Consider the following 16,713-nt stretch of genomic DNA (forward strand, 5'->3'; position numbering starts at 1 on the left):
AATCCTGGTCTCCCACATGGGGCCATCACCTGTTGCCTTCCCAGGTGCGTTAGCAGGGAGCTCGATTGGAAGTGGAGCAGCCAGTGCTTGAACTAGTACTCCAAAATAGGATGCCAGTGTCACAAGTGGCTGCACCACAATGCCAGCCCCTTTTACAACTACTTTTTTTGGTGTGGTAAAATCTAATATAAAATTTACCACCTGCACCATTTTTGTTTGCATGGTTCAGTTAAGTACATTCACACTGTTGTACAGCTGTCACCACCACTCATTCCACAGCTCGTTTCATCTTCCAGAACTTCAACTGTGCGCCCATTAAACATTCACTCACTGACCCCCTACCCCCAGCCCAGCACCACCATCCTACTTTCTGTCTTTGTGAATCTGAGTATTCTAGGTCCCTCGGATGAGTGGGGCCGTGCAGTATTTGTCCTTTTGTGATCGGTCGATTGGACCATAATGTCCTTGAAGTCTATCCACGTTGTAAGCTGTCAGGATTTCCTGCTTTTTCGAGACTGAAAAGTAGCCCATGTGTATCTGCCACATGTTGCCCATTCATCTTTATGTGCACTTGGGTTGCTGCCACCTTTTGGCTGCCATGAATACTGCTGCTATGAGCATGGGTGTACAGCTATCTCTTCAAGATCCTGCTTTCACTTACTAAACACCGAGAAATGCAACTGCCACATTGTATGGTTATTCTATTTTTATTTTATTAAGGAGCTGCCTGCTGTCATATTTCGCATTCCCATCAACAGTGTAGAAAAGGACCAATTTCTCCACATCTTCCCCAATGCTTGTTGTAAGGATTCACAGGGTTTTTTTTAAAAAACTTATTAGTTAACTTATTTATTTGAGTTAGACACAGAGAGCACTCCCAGCTACTGGTTCACTCCCCCCAAATGCCTGCAATAGCAGGAACTGGGCTGGGACAGAAGTCAGGATCACAATCCAGGTCTCCCATGTTGGGGGAAGTAACCTCATTACTTGAGCCAGGACCAATGCCTCCTGGAGTCTGCAATGGCAGGAAGCTGGAGTCAGGATCTGGAGCTGGGATTGAACTCAGGTTCTCTGAACTTTGACACGGGCGTCTTCACGGCTAGGCTAAACATCCACCCCTAGGATTCACTTTTAAAAAGTGAGGCACACTTTTTAAAAAGACTTATTTACTTGAAAGAGAAAGACTGAGAGACTGGGAGACAGAGATCTTCCATCTGCTGGTTCACTCCCCAAATGGTTGCAATGGCCAGGGCTGAGCCAGGTCAAGTCCAGGACCCTGGAAATCCATCTGGGTCCCCCCATCTTCTTTTTTTCCCAGGCACATTAACAGGCTGTTGGAAGAGAAGTGGAGTAGCCAAGACTCGAACCAGTGTTCCTACGGGATGCCAGCACTGTAGGTGGTGACTTAACCCATGGTGCCAGCACACTGGCCCCTTGAAAGGCCTCTTAAACATTCACTACAGACAGTTTGATAGATTGCATCCCCTAGTTCTTGGGATGTTTTCATCAGTCCATCAATCTGCACAAGGTCCCTTTCGCTGTAATGTTTAAATTCTATTGCATCCCATAGGAATTCTAGTCTCCTTCAAGGACAATGTCTTTTTTTTTTTAAGATTTATTTATTTGAAAGACAGAGTTACAGAGAGGCAGAGGCAGAGAGAGAGGTCTTCCATCCACCACTCCCCAAATGGCCAAATAGCCCCAACAATAGCCAGAGCTAGGCCGATCTGAAGCCAGGAGCCAGGAGTTCCTCTGGGTCACCCACACAGGTGCAGGGGCCCAAGCACTTAGGCCATCTTCCACTGCTTTCCCAGGCCATAGCAGAGAGCTGGATCAGAAGTGGAGCAGCCGGGACTTCAGCCGGCGCCCATATGGGATTCTGGCAGTGCAGGAGGCAGCTTTACCCACTAAGCCACAGCACCAGCCCCAGGCAATGTTGGTTGTGTTGTTTACAAAGTAAGTTTTATGTGTATGTATCCTTGATTTATGCAAATGATGTGTAATTTTTCTCATTAGATTTCCTATCTGTTTAATCCCAGTACAGACAACCCCTCTGAATGTGTGGGCTTAATCAACCTAGGATCAAAATACTAAAAACACATATTGTGTTCATTCTGCACATACAAAGACTCTCCCTTCTTGTCATTATTGTACTGAACAATACAGTACAATAACTGTCTCCCAGCATTTGCGCTGTATTAGGTATTACATCAGTGATCTGATCATTTCAGGTATACAGGAACATGTGTGGGGATTCTAGGCAAACACGGTGCCATTCTATACAAGGGACTTGAGTGTCCCCAGTGGGTCCTGGAGCCAGCGCCCCCAAGTAATTGCAAGGGACGAATGACTGTACCATGTTTGAGACTGCCCCACATCACTAAGCACACGACAAGCCCATGGCCTCTGACCAACAAGTTTCCCATGGGCCACATGCACCACTCTCCACCATGCAGGCCACAAGAGACAAGCACTCAGGATACCCCAGTTCTGTGTCTCCACACCGCAATGAGCAACTTCACCCCACCCCCATCCCCACAAGCATCCGCCTGAGGATTTCCACTGAGCCCCTCATGGGTCCCAGGACAACCCTGTGGGTGAGGTGGCTAAAGGGGCCACTCCTCCCTGCGTGCTCCTCCCTGCACACCCACCGGCAGTGAGCAGGAAGCTTGGGGGAAACCCTGCGGGCAGACTGAACCTGCAAAGCAGCTTAGAGTAGGACTCTGGCTTCTGAAGAGTGGAGCTGTTGAAGGCTTTCAGTCGACTCTGAAGGCGGCAAACCATCCTGTCTTTCACACTGGGAATAACACCCAGGCAAGACCTTGCTTCCGGCCACTCTCTGCTCAAGCTGGTAGCTGTGGCCTAACCGCCACAGGCCAAGGCTCGGAGGTGGCGATCTCTGCCCCATGCCCCCATACCATCCACTTACACCCCATGGCTCATGAGACATTTTAAAAAAGCAAATGGCAAAAGCAATTTTCTCGCAAGAAATGGCCGGAGGGGCGGGGATTAGGAGATGTTAGCTCCACTGTAGCGAGTGACACTTCAGCCTATGTTGGTTTTTTTATTTGTTGTTGTTGTTGTTTTTATTTGACAGGTAGAGTTATAGACAGTAAGAGAGAGAGACAGAGAGAAAGGTCTTCCTTCCGTTGGTTCATTCCCCAAATGGCTGCAATGGCCGGCGCTGCGCTGATCCAAAGCCAGGAGCCAGGTGCTTCTTCCTGGTCTCCCATGCGGGTGCAGGGCCCAAGCACTTGGGCCATCCTCCACTGCCCTCCCAGGCCACAGCAGAGAGCTAGACTGGAAGAGGAGCAACTGGGTCTAGAACCCGGCGCCCATATGGGATGCCGGCGCCGCAAGTGGAGGATTAACCAAGTGAGCCACGGTTTTTTAACCCTGGACTCCCCTAATTGAGTGCACACCTCCAGATGTCGGTGAAGACCTCCCTAGAGGCTGTAGGGGGGTCCTGAAGTGGGTTGGGTCTCCTCAGGTGCACACTACAAAGCAGGGGTTCCCTCTGCACTGTCACATCACTAAAGGGACTTGGCAGTGCAGAGGACACAGCCATACAAGGGAGATATTTGCCTGGGCCACACGGTGTCAGGATGAGGAACAAAATAAACTATACCTAAACTATAAACAATAAGTCTGGATCCAGGGCCACCACTGTGCCGTAGCAGATAAAGCTGCCGCTTGTAACGCGGGCATCCAATATGGGCGCAAGTTCATGTCCCAGCTGTCCCACTTCTGCTCAGAAGTGGAAGATGGCTCAAGTATTTGGCCCCTGCCACCCATATGGGAGACTCAGATAGAAGTTCCTTGCTCCTGGCTTTGACATGGTCCAGCACTAGCCATTGCAGCCATTTGGACAGTGAACCAGCAATGGAAGATCTGTGTGTGTAAATCTGACTTTCAAAATAAATGAATAAATCTTCCAAAAAAAAAAAAAGCCTGAATCCTTTGTTTACTCATTTGGTTCTCTCACCTGGGTTTCCTTACCTGTGAATCGCAGCTAGCAATCACCTCTGTTTATTCTAGCTGTCCTGAGAATCCATTCATTGTCAGGCACTGCTCCCTCTAAGTGTATGGAGGTTTGACAATGAGCAAGTCAGACCAGGTTGCCATCCACAGGAGGTGTACCCCCTACTACGGAGGGATGATGGTGGAAATAAATGATGACAGGACGATGTTGACATCAGCACCCACCAAACCTCACCCACAGCAATCCACATTTTAGCAGGGGACTCCCGGCTGCTTAAGACAGAGATAACATGAGGATACTTGAAAAAGTTAGTGGCAAGGTGCCGGGGCCAGTGCTGTGGTGCAGCAGGTAGAGCAGCCACCTGCAGTGCTGCCACCCCATATGGGCGCCAGCTTGAGTCCCAACTGCTTCACTTCTGATCCAGCTCTCTGCGATGGCCTGGGAAAGCAGTGGAAGACGGTCCAATTCCTTGGGCCCCTGCACCCGCATGGGAGACCTGGAAGAAGCTGCTGGCTCCTGGCTTCGGATCAGCTCAGCTCTGGCTATTGCCGACATTTGGGGAGTGATCCAGCGGAATGGGAAACCTCTCTCTCTCTCTCTCTCTCTGGCTCTGGCTCTGGCTCTACTTTCTACTCTTTTTTTGTCTTTCAAATAAATAAAATATATTTTTAAAAAGTTAGTGGAGGCCGGCGCCACGGCTCAATAGGCTAATCCTACACCTGCGGCGCTGGCATACCAGGTTCTAGTCCTGGTCGGAGCGCCGGATTCTGTCCCGGTTGCTCCTCTTCCAGTCCAGCTCTCTGCTGTGGCCCAGGAAGACACTGGAGGGTGGCCCAAGTCCTTGGGCCCTGAACCTGCATGGGAGACCAGGAGGAAGCACCTGGCTCCTGCTTCGGATTGGCGCAGCGTGCTGGCCACAACACACTGGCCATAGCGGCCACTTTGGGGGTGAACCAACGGAAAAAGGAAGACCTTTCTCTCTGTCTCTCTCTCTCACTGTCCACTCTGCCTGTCAAAAAAAAGAAGTTAGTGGAAAGTTAAATTAAAAGATAAGCCTATTTTGGTGCAAAATAAACCCATGCCTATGAAAGGTCTTCAAAATATTTAAAAAATGCATGCTATGAAAAATTACACATCAATTTAAATTTTTTCATGTCGAAATACTGTTTTCATTTCATTTCTCTGAGAACTTTATAAAGTGCTTTGTATTATGCTCCCACCTCTGTTCAGTGTCCTGTGGAGGACATTCAGTGACTGCCCAACATTTTCTGCAAACACAAACTCATTTCTCAAGCCTGTTCTGCTCCTACTTCCTGTCCATTCCGAGTCCTTGATGTGTATGTATTGCATCAGCCAAATCTTTCCTCAATTTACATACATGCGTACACACACAGACACTAGGGTGACACGAGGGCACTCACATGACTGAGCTATGGGGGGACTTCCAGAGCATTGAGGCAAAAGTATAACTTTCAACCTGTGCTTGCCCAAGTTTGCTACGTTCCACCTGCCACCAGCGAAAGCTACCCAGTGGCACCTGCTCTGCTCTCCTTCCACTCCTGGTGAGGATCCTACCCCAGTGGGTCCAGAAGGGGGGCTCCCACCCCAGTGGGCAAGGAGAGTGCAGGGTTGAGCCCGAGGGGCTTATTCTTGAGCCTTCAGCTCTCACACTGTTGCTAGGTTTGAGACATCCTTGCCATCTGCCACCCCTTCCTTCTGGCCTGTTACTTCCCTCTGGAATGGAATGTCTACCCTGGGTGTGTCCCCCTCCCCCACGGGTGTGTTTTGAAGTCACATAGTTTTGTCTCACAGCTGGAGGGGAATCTGCCTCAGGATCAATCATACCTCGAGTCTCACCCACATCTGACTTGCATGATTTTTAGATGAGACTGGATTTTACAGTTGATGCTGGAATGAATTAAAACTTTTGAGGTTGGAATGGAATGAATGCATTTTGCATTTGAAAAGGACATGAATGTTGGGGAGTCAGGGGTGGGATGTTACAGAGTGAAAGTGTGTGTTCTCCGAAATTCATATGTGAAAATCCCAACACCCAAGGTCATGCTGTTAGGAGGTGGGGCCTTTGGGAGGTGATCAGAACGTGAGGGTGGAGACTTCATGATCAGTGCCCTTAGGACAGAGGCCCCAGAGAGCTCTCTCTTGCTGTCATGTGAGCTAAAAGGAAAAGTCAGACCTCTATAATCCAGGAGGAAGGCCCTCACCAGAACCCAATCATGGGGCACCCTGATGTTTGACCTTCAGCCTCCTGTAAGAATAGATTTCTGCTGCTCATGAGCCACTCAATTCATGTTTTTTTGTTCCAGCAGCCCCAACAGACTGACACAACCCCGACACCCCTCATACAGATGAGAGTGGGAAGGAGCTTAGTGTCAGTGGCTTCTGCCCATCACTCCAATGAAACATCCTCTTAGGGCCCCAGCAGCCCCCAGCTACACTCAGGAGATGGTTATCCTGTCCTCACTTCCCTCTGACATCCTTAACCTTTTGTCACTACCTTCTTAAAACGTGCTCTTCTCTTGACTTTTGTATATAAATTTGCTCTCTTCTCCTTCCTCCCTGCCACTCTCACTCAGTGGCCCAGGATGCAAGCTCCTCAGATGTAGGTTCAACCTTGGATCCTGTGGCATGGGTAGTTGGCCTAGTGGTTGACATACTATCATTCCATATGAGTGTGCCTGGGTTTGAGTCCTGTCTCTGGCTCCTGACTCTAGCTTCCTGCTAATCCAGAACCTGGGAAGCAGTAGTGATGATTTGGGTAGTTGGGTTCCTGCCAACTCATGTGGAAAATGTGGATTAAGTTCCTGGCTCATAGCTTCAGCCACTCTGCCCAGCATCTTTGCGGACATTAAGGAAGTGAACCAGCGAACACACTCTGTCTCTGTACACATTCTCTCCCTTCAGCTTCTCAAATAAGTTTCTTTTTTAACTTAAACAAACTTAGATCTCTTTGAGGATTGACTCTAGACCCACTGTTTTCCCACACTCTATACACTGGGGCTTAGCAAACTTTTCTATTTAAGATCAGATTATTAATATAAAGTCAATATTGCCAACTGCTCAACTTGGCCATTACTGCACAAAGGCAGGCACAGATAGTATGTAAATGCTTTGGCATGGCCAGTTTCCAAGAAAAGTTGACTTATAGCAGCAGGCAGCAGGCTGAATTTGTCTTAGGGGCCAGCATTTGCCAGCCCTGGCTCTGGACTCTCTCCTGGGAGAACAGAGACATTCTCATGGTTTCAACCTCTACTCAGATTTACAGTTTCCATCCAGGTTCCTCTTCTGAGGTCTCACCTTGCCTCATTCAATCAATACAACATCCATGCACACAACATCACCAACATCACCAGGCTGACCTCACAGCCTCCTTGCTCTCCCCTTGTCACCTGCTGTAGCCTGAATGTTTCTGGGCCCTCCCCATTCACACGTTGAAGTGATAGTTTTCAGAGGTGGTGCCTTTGGGAGGTAACTAGTTCATGTGAGTAGAGCCCCCACACATGGGTTTAGTGCCATTGTCAGAGAGGCCTGGGGTGGCCTACTTGTACCTTCTGCCCGGGGAAGCCACATAAAAGGTTCCTTCGATAAGGAATGGGCCCTCACGAGACCCCAAATCTGCCAGTGCCTTAATCTCAAACTTTCCAGAACTGTGAGCAATAAACGTCTGCTGTTTATGAACTATCCAGTCTATGACAACTTATTGTAGCCCGAATGGATCAGAACATCCTCCTCTGTGTGCTCTTATCTCAGAAACACAGTCACCCAGCCACACAAGCCAGACACCGGAAGTCTTCTGCACCCCTCTGCGCACTCACCCCTGATTTCAATCCAGCGTGAAGCGTCCTGGTTTTAGTTGCTAAGAACCACTGGAGTTTTGCATGTTCCTCTGAATGCTTATCCACTTCCATGCTTCAGCCATCTTTGCAGAACTGACTGCGGGAGCCTGACAGCCACCCCTCCAATCTGCTCTCCACAGCGCCACCAGTAGGGCTCTTCTGGAATATAATTCCCTGCCTACAGCACTTCCCATTATTCTCTGAGTAAAGACAGAAGTCCTGAGCCTCATCAGATGGCCCAGCACGACTGACCTTGTGCCCCAAGCTTCTTCTCAGACCATGTCTCTCGTCCCCTCCACATTTCTTTAACGCTCTCTTCTTTCCCTAATTTCTTTTCCTCATTCAAATCTCAAAAGTCAAATACATTAAACTCCCCTTTGCATGCTCCAACCATACCACACATCACTCTTTAACAGCTCTTAGCACATTTGGATATTTATTGTTTGGATCAGGGGTCAGAAAACCTCAGCCCACAATGTAAATCCATCCTACTACCCATTTTTGTGAATAAAGTTTTATTGGAACCCAGCCACACTGCTGCACCTACACTCCTTGTGGCACCCTTGCACTGAAAGGCAAAGCTGGGTAGTTAATGACAGAGACCACTGAGGGCCAACAAACTGGAGCTCTTTAAATATCTGGCCCTCTACAGGGAAAATTTGCCAACCCTTGGTCTTACATCTATGATGAGTCTGTCTTCCACACTGTGTAGGACAGCAACCCAACGAAGACAGAGTATCTTCATGCCCTGTGCACAGTGCCCAGCACCCTGCTGAAACCCTCCGGTAGTGGATAAAGGACAGAATGTTCTCAGGTCCCTCTTCCCACGCTCTGGCACTTTCCTGAGCAAAGACAGTCATGACGCCAGGAGAAAAACACTAATCCCACACTCTCTTCCTTCCCCCCTTCCCTTTCCATTAACTCACGTTCACTCCACTGGCTCAACAATTAAGGCTTGTTGACCTCTTCATGTTCCTCTGAAGATGAAGTGGGTACTCGAATTAATACAGTCAGCCCTCCATGTCTGTGGTTTCACATCTGCAGATTCAACAACCACAGATTCACCCAACTGCAGATGGAAAATATTCGAAAAACATTGTATGTGTGTTAAACATGGACAGACCTTCTTTGCTTGTCATTATGTTCTAAACAACACAGCATGATGAGGATTTACACGTCCCTGACATTGTATTAGTTGTTGTATATAACCTGGCGATGATTGGAAGCATATGGAAAGATGCGCATAGATTATATGCAAATTCCACACCATGTTATATAGGGGATGAGCACCTATGGATTTGGGGATGTTCTAAGTCCAATTCCCCCATAACTGCAATCTGAATAGAAGGCACTTATGGCTCCATGTGTGAGTGAAATGATCACGCAGAAACCAGGAGTTACCTCTGGGGAATGGTCTTTCATGGCATGGCCAGCATACATCATCACATGGCCTACAAGGGTGTTCAAAGGCTTCTCTCTGTCTTGACAGTAGAGAGAACCAGGCTCACAGAGTAATACCATGTGACAAAGCTGCCTCATTTCTTCTGTCTGTAAAGTCCTTTTTCTTTCTTTCTCTCTTTCTTTCTTTCTTTCCTTCATTCTTCCTTCCTTCCTTCCTTCCTTTCTTTTTTTTTTTTTTTTGACTCATCAACATTTCCAAAATGTGTGCTCTTTCTCTAAGTTTAAGGAAAAAGAGAGTTCTGTGCTCAGATGGGATTGGAAAGTGGAGCATCCTCTGTACCCCTGGTAGAGATTGAGCAAGAAAGAAAGCTAACACTTCCTAAATATGTGTGGCCTCACACACCAGTATCTAGAGACTGCAGAGATAGGTGCTCTGTGGAACACATTCGGAGAAACAGGAATCTTTAATCATCCAAATGTCTGCCATGTGTCAGGCCTTGTTGGAGTCATTGCAGGGTCCATCCCTGCTCTCTGCCCAGTGAGTGCCACGTGTCCATCACCCAGGGCTTGAGGAGAGAGGATTTGTGATCAGGGAGGCCAAGGGAGGTGTCGCAGCTTCCCTTCCTGTAAAATGCCTCCAGCTGCTAAGTCACCCCCATTGCTCCCTTCTCTCAGCACTGATTTCAACTCTCCTGAGAGAAAATCAAGGTCATTATCTGAGCAAAGTAATTTGCCCAAGACAGAAATGGCCGAAATGATCCTAAGTGACTTTGGAAGTTTGAAAGAGGAGCTTACAAAAGTTAAATATCAGAACACACCTCAACCGCACCAGGGTTACTCCTCTGTGAACACCTCATCCACCTACTCTGTTCATGAACAGGGATCCATTAGGCAACATCCTTCTGAGCTGGGAGCACTCACCTCACCTGTCCTCCTCTGTTGCACCTGTTTGGGAACTGGAGTCACCACTTTGCTCCTTGCTAGCGGAAAAGCATCTCCGTCATCTTAATGTCACCCTTATAGCCCAGGGCAGCATTCAAAGAGAATGCAATCAGAAGCCTTTTGATTTTTATCCTACAGACTTCTAAAGCAACTTGAGCACCTACTGTGTGCTAAACATCATGTCAGACCTACGTTCAGGAGCGTGCAGTCTAAGGGGGAAGATGGGCAGAGATGCAATGGTTTTTAGTGCACCATGGTGAATGCTATATCAAGGTTGCTAGTGAAAATGTTGACTTTTCAGAACACTGAGAAGTCTCACAGAAAAGTCCTGGTCATTGGCGCATCCCATGGAGTGAGACGAGCTGCAGTGGACACATGTTGGGGGAGCCTACAGAGCTACAGGCAGGAGGAGGTGTCTAGGGGCAGCCTGGGGTAGGCACACTGTCTTATGGGTAATGAGAGTCTTGGAAGATTTATAAGCAAAGCAACATGATTCAATTTCCGTTTCCAATGAAAACTCAGCTGGAGGAAGGACTACAAGAGACAGAGCCTCCTCTATTTAGAAAGCTGCAGTGTCCTCAACCTCCTTTCTTGGGCATCCTGCTAAGCATGCCTGTAATATGCAGACACAGTCCGCCGCGTGGTCAAGCCTCATGTGGTCCAAGAGAAGGCAAGGGCCAAGGAGGAGAAGCTGCTGCTAAAACCTGTGGGGGAGCCGTCTCCTTGGAGCTTCTGCAGCCTGTGCCCACCAGGACAAGGCAGAGAGCTTTCCCAAACCTCCTGGCTTCATCCTGGAGAAGGGACCAGGACCAGCGACCAGCTGCAGCCTGGTAAGGGCTCAGCGGCGCCCGCGGCAGTAGGGGGGTGCCCGTGCCAGGCGGCGCTGTCCCTCCGGACAGGGGCCCTGCAGGATGCTGGACAATACAGGGAAGGAAAAGGAGGGAATCCTCGACCTTGGGCCGGAGCCTGGCGCAGACCACTGAACCCTGGGTGTCTGGACAGGTCTCAAGAAGGGAAAAAATTCTTGCAAGCTGACGAGGCAGCAAGTGAAAACAAAAGATTCTATCTGGTAGGAAATAGGACAAAACGGAGAGAAATGTGTTTTTGTTTGGGGAGATAAAATAAGCAACAGAGCACTGAACCCAGGTCAGGAGAGCACAGCGGCCTCCTACAGGGTGACGGCGCACGGAGGAGGAAGTGTGTTGGGGCAGGTACAAAAAAGAAGCTATTGTGAGAAATACCGTCATCCACACAGTATGGCTCCACTGCAGAGAAGGCAGGGCATCCATGTGAAGGGTCCCAGCAAATCCATCACAGCGGCACACGTCCAGGGCACAGCTGGCTCATGGGGACTCTCTGGTTCCTCTGTGCAGATCCTTCTGGAAGGTACCCCCTGTCGACATACACTTGCCATCTGCTTACAGCAGGTTCCCTCCCACAGTCAGTGCAGTCAGCATGCTTGCAGCTGGCTTTGTACGGTGTGGACCCAGCTCTGGAAATGAAAACCCTTCTTGTCAGGAGAACCTCAGGGAGGAGAGTGGCCGTACTCAAGGAAGAATCATTCATCACCCTGGTCAACCCAATGGTTGCAGGGCTGCTGTGTTTGGAAAGATTGAGCTTTGGGGCTGTAGGGTTTTCCACAGGCTTTGAAGTCACTGTACATGCAAAAGCATGGTTTCAAGTAGTCATTCACTGAATGCTTCTTGCATGGACTTAACCAAGTACCCAGAGGACTTGGAACATAACTGTGACCAGGGTTTTGTGCCCTCTCCACCAACAGGCTTATGTCCAGCTAGTTTCAGAAGTAGAGTAGCCTCCTCACCAGATGTACCCTTTCCTATTTCTGCCCACATGACCCTCTCCTGTACACGTCCCAAGGGCTCTTCCAATGGAGTCCCAAGCTTTCCTTGAGCACTCAACACGTCATTGCTTGCTTCCTGGGCAAATTTTGCTCTTGAAATGTAAAGTCATCTTCATTCCAGCAGAAGTGGCTACTGTGGATATGAAGCCAAGAAGAGAATGTGCAGTCTGACCTGGCTCACATCCACAGACAAGTGATTTAGAGGAACAAAGCAGTTAATCAAGCCAGTTGCTAGCAGACACAGGTATTAGGACAAGCCTCATTAGAGGCTGGCAGTGACAGGTCATCAACATGGTAAGAGAGCTGGAGGGCTGCTCAGCTTCTGATCAGTCATGTGTGAGCCCAGGTGGTCCTTAAAAATAATACAAAGCAGGTAGATCTACTGAGATATAATTCGCAGAGTGTACTGCTCACCCATTTAAAGTACATAATTCACCAATTTTCAGTATAATCAGGGTGATGCAATTAATTTTACCCACAAGCAACTTTGAGATAACTTCATCACCCACCAAAAAATTCTGTACCCATTAGCAGTCACTCCTATTTGCAACCAACCACCCCCACCCTAGGCAATCACTAATCTACTTCCAGTCTCTATTGATTCCAAGCAAATATTGAATCTGTCTGGGCCTCAGTTTCCCCATGTAGAAAGAAAGGAGCCAGGCTGTGCAGATGTCAGGGAAGCCCTTGGAAGCCTCTTTCCCTTTAACACACAGACCCGTTGTTGTGCAATCAAGGATTTTTCATGAGACCTTGCAAAAACAGATCATGATGCTGGCCCTGGCCTGGGTTATGTTCTTCCAATAAGATTTTCTAGGGAGACCAAGGAGTGTTTCTTGCCCCCATTTCCCTTTTGCTCACACACCCTGTCTGCCATTATCCTGCCCCTTAGAGAAAGGAGCCCTAGGCCGTGCCGGGGCACATCAGCACAGATCCCAGAGCACAGTAACAGGATAGCTGTCGACAAACCCAAGACACAAAGCACTGGTCACATCCATCGTAAAGAAAAGCGATGGGCTCTCTGAAAATGATGCAGCACCTGCTCCAGGACACTTGCTCATCATCTACCTCCAGCCTGATGGAAACAGAAAATTGAGAGAGTTTATTTTAATTTTACTCAACAATTTGGTAGCACTTAGCACATTCATAGTTTGCATAACCACCTCCTCTTCCCAGCTCCAAACCATTTCCAGCATGCCAAAGTAAAACCCTTTACCCATAAAGCATTTCCTCGCTATTTCCCCCTCACCCCACATCCCACGTCTGAAAACCAACCTTCTGGGTTCTCTTTCTATGAAGTTTTCTGAGTATTGTGTGTAAATGGAATGACACAATACACAGACTTTTGCATCTGGTTGGCTTCCCTTAGAATAATGTTGCCAAAGTTCATTCACAGTGTAGTATGCATCAGTCTATCATTCCTTTTTATGGCTGGATAATACTTCATTGCATAGATATTCCACAATTCCTTTATCTGTTCTTCTGCTCATGGAAATTTGGGTTGAGTTCACTTTTTGTTTATGTGACTCTTATTACCATGAGCATGCATGTTTACATGTTTGCTTATGTAAATTGTACTTAGAAGTGGAACTGTGAGACTGTATGGTCATTCTACCTTTCAGTTTTTGAAGAATCATCACACTATTTTCCACATGGATTCACCAGAAATTCACAAGCATTGCAGCTTGTCCACATCCTTGTCGACATGCTTACTTTCCATTGTCTTGTTACTGCCATACTAGTAGGTGTGAAATGGTGCCTCATTGTAGTTTTGACTTGCATTTTTGTAACTACTAACCACATTGAGCATCTTTTCATATGATTGTTGACCATTTACACATTACACATATCCTTTGGAGAAACTCTTTTTGCTATTTATTTTTAAGATTTATTTTAAAGTCAGAGTTACAGAGAGAGAAATATTCCATCTGTTGATTTACTCCTCATATGGCCACAATAGCCGGGGCTGGGCCAGGCCAAAGCCAGGAGCCAGGAGCTTCATCCAGGTCTCCAAAATGGGATACAGAGGCCCAGACACTTGAGCCATCTTCTGCTGCTTTTTCCAAGCTATTAGAAGAGAGTTAGATCAGAAGTGGAGCAACCAAGACACAAACCAGCACACGTATGGGATGGCCGGTGTCATAGGCGGTAACTACCCTGTGCCACAACATAGGCTCCATCATTTTGCTGTTTTTAAATTGGGTTTACCTTTTCATTATGGAGTTGTAAGAGTTACATATTATTAAGTTGTATGTTCTGAATACTGGAATCTTATCAGATATATAATTTCAAAATACTTTCTCCCATTCTTTAGGTTGTCGTTTCACTTCCCTGATAACATCACTCAATGCACAAAATTTTTGTTAAATGTTCTTAAATTATCCCTTATTTTCTTATGTTACTCATGATTTTGGTGTCATATCTAAGAACCCATTGTCAAATCCAAAATCATGAAGATTTATCTCTATGTAATATTCTAAGAATTTTATAGGCTTAGTTCTTGTATTTAGGCAATTGATTCGTTTTGAGTTAGTTTTTGCATGTGATGTGAGGAAGGTGTCCAACTTGTCTGTTACCTGTGGACAGCCAATTAACCCAGAACCACTTGTTGAAGAAATCATTCTTCTCCTATTGATGGTCTTAGTGTCATTGCAAAAATTCTGTTGACTGCAGAGGGCTTATTTCTGGATTCTCAGTTCCATTTCATTGACAATGTACCTGTCCTTATGCCAGTACCACATTGTTTTGGATACTGCGGTTAATAGTAACTTTTCAAACCGGGAAGTATGAGTTGAGTTCTCCAACTTTGTTCAACTATTCAGGGTTTATCATACATTCAAATGGATTTGAGGATCACCTTTTCCATTTCTTCCAAAGTCATTAGAATTTTCTTAATTTTAAAATTTATATTTATTTGAAATGTAGTCAGAGACAGAGAAAGTAGAGATTGACAGACAAAGAGAGAATGTCTATACACTGGTTTGCTCCCCAAATATCCAAAACAGGGAAGTTTGGGGCAGGCCAAAGCCAGGAGCCAGGAATTAAATCTAGGTTACCTCCATCAGCGAACTGTTTCAACCAAATTATCACGAAGTTGGAAGGAGAAGCAGAGCCAGGTCTAAAACCCAGCACTCCAATACTGATGCAGGTGCCCCTGTGCCAAACATCTACCCCCAGGTCATTACAATCTTCTTGGCAATTGCTTTGGGTAGAATTGACATCTAACAATATTTTCTTCTAATCTACAAACATGGATATCTTTTTTCTGTTTAGATCTTCTTTAATTTCTTTCATTAATATTTTATGATTTTCAGTGTAGAAGCCTTTCACTCACATAATCAAATTTACTCCTAGGTATCTAATTCATTTGGGTGTTATTACAAATTAAATTTTCTTAATTTCCTTTTTATACTGTTTATTAGGGTATATAAAAACACAAAATACCTTGCATCTTTGTCTTGTGTATTCTTTGGTATTTTCTATAGATAGAATTGCGTTATCTGGTTTAACTTCTTATTTTCAAATGTGAATACCTTGTTTTGATCTGATTGTTATGGATAGAATTTCCAATACAATATTGGGTAGCAGCAATAAAAATGGGCCTCTTTGTTTTGTTCCTGATCTTAGAAGTAAAGCTTTCAGTCTCCCACCACTGACTGTGATGTTAGCAATGGATGTTTCATAAATGTCTTTTGTATCATTGATTTTTAGTTTAATGAATATCTTTATATGAAAGGCATTAATTATGTCAAATACTTTAACTTCATCAATTGTGAGCCTATTGTGTGTTTTGCCCCCTTTTGTTCTAATTGTTTGCATATTACATTGATTAGTTGCATTATGTTGCACCGCCCTTGCATGCCTGACATAAATCCCACTTGGTCATGGTGGATAATCTTTTTATATACTGTTAGATTATGTTTGCTAGTATTTTATTGAGGACTTTTCCATTGCTATTCAAAAGGGATATTGGTCCATAATTTTATTTTCTCATTATGTCTTTATTGCTACAGAGTATACGCTGGGATCATAGAAATAAGTTAGGAAACTTTCCCTCTTCTATGGAAGTGGGAGGGTTGAGAAACATTGGCATTAATTCTTCTTTAAATATTTGCTAGAATTCACCAATGAAACCACTTGATCCTGTACTTTTCACTGTTGGAAGATTTTCACATCCAATTGAACTGATTTACTTGTTATCTGCTTTTTCTTTAATCAGCTTTGATTATGTGTGTGTTTCTAGGAATTTGTCCTTTTCACTTAGGTTATCTTATTGGTTGTTATACAACTGTTCTTAATATTTCTCATAATCCTTTTTTATTTCTCAAATAGCATTACTAATGTTCTCACTTAATTCCTGATTTTAGTTGTTTTCATCTCCCTCTTTTTCCTTTGTAGATCTAGCTAGTAGTTGACCAATTTTGTTGATATTTTCAGAGAACAAATTTTGGTTTCTGTGAGTCTCTCTATTGCTTTCTATAGTCTATTTCATTTCTTTCTGATCAAATGTTATTATTTCCTTTTTTCTTCTAGCCTTGAGTTTAGGTTGTTCATCTTTTCCTAGTATCTTTAGTTATTGACATAGAATCTTTCTTCTTGTTTAATGCATACCCGTGTAAATTTCCCTCTGACCACTGCCTTCACTACATTCCACAAATTTCAGTACATTAAAG

At 45.7% G+C, this 16,713-nt stretch overlaps 1 long non-coding RNA gene across 2 annotated transcripts in view; it reads right to left on the reverse strand.

Moving 5' to 3' along the window:
* The window catches only part of LOC133757750 (uncharacterized), a 49,688-nt gene extending 37,303 nt beyond the window's left edge, over positions 1 to 12,385 (reverse strand). Inside the window, exons 1-2 of one of the 2 annotated variants that reach the window (XR_009865730.1) lie at positions 11,421 to 12,385; positions 8,763 to 8,874 (exon numbers count right to left, since the gene is read on the reverse strand). This is a non-coding gene — a long non-coding RNA (uncharacterized LOC133757750). Of the gene's footprint in view, positions 1 to 8,762; positions 8,906 to 11,420 lie in introns of both variants that reach the window. The other variant, XR_009865729.1, reaches the window with a different exon arrangement.
* Positions 12,386 to 16,713: the final 4,328 nt, after the last annotated feature.

The sequence above is a fragment of the Lepus europaeus genome, chromosome 4 (assembly GCF_033115175.1).
Source record: "Lepus europaeus isolate LE1 chromosome 4, mLepTim1.pri, whole genome shotgun sequence".
NCBI lineage: Eukaryota > Metazoa > Chordata > Mammalia > Lagomorpha > Leporidae > Lepus > Lepus europaeus.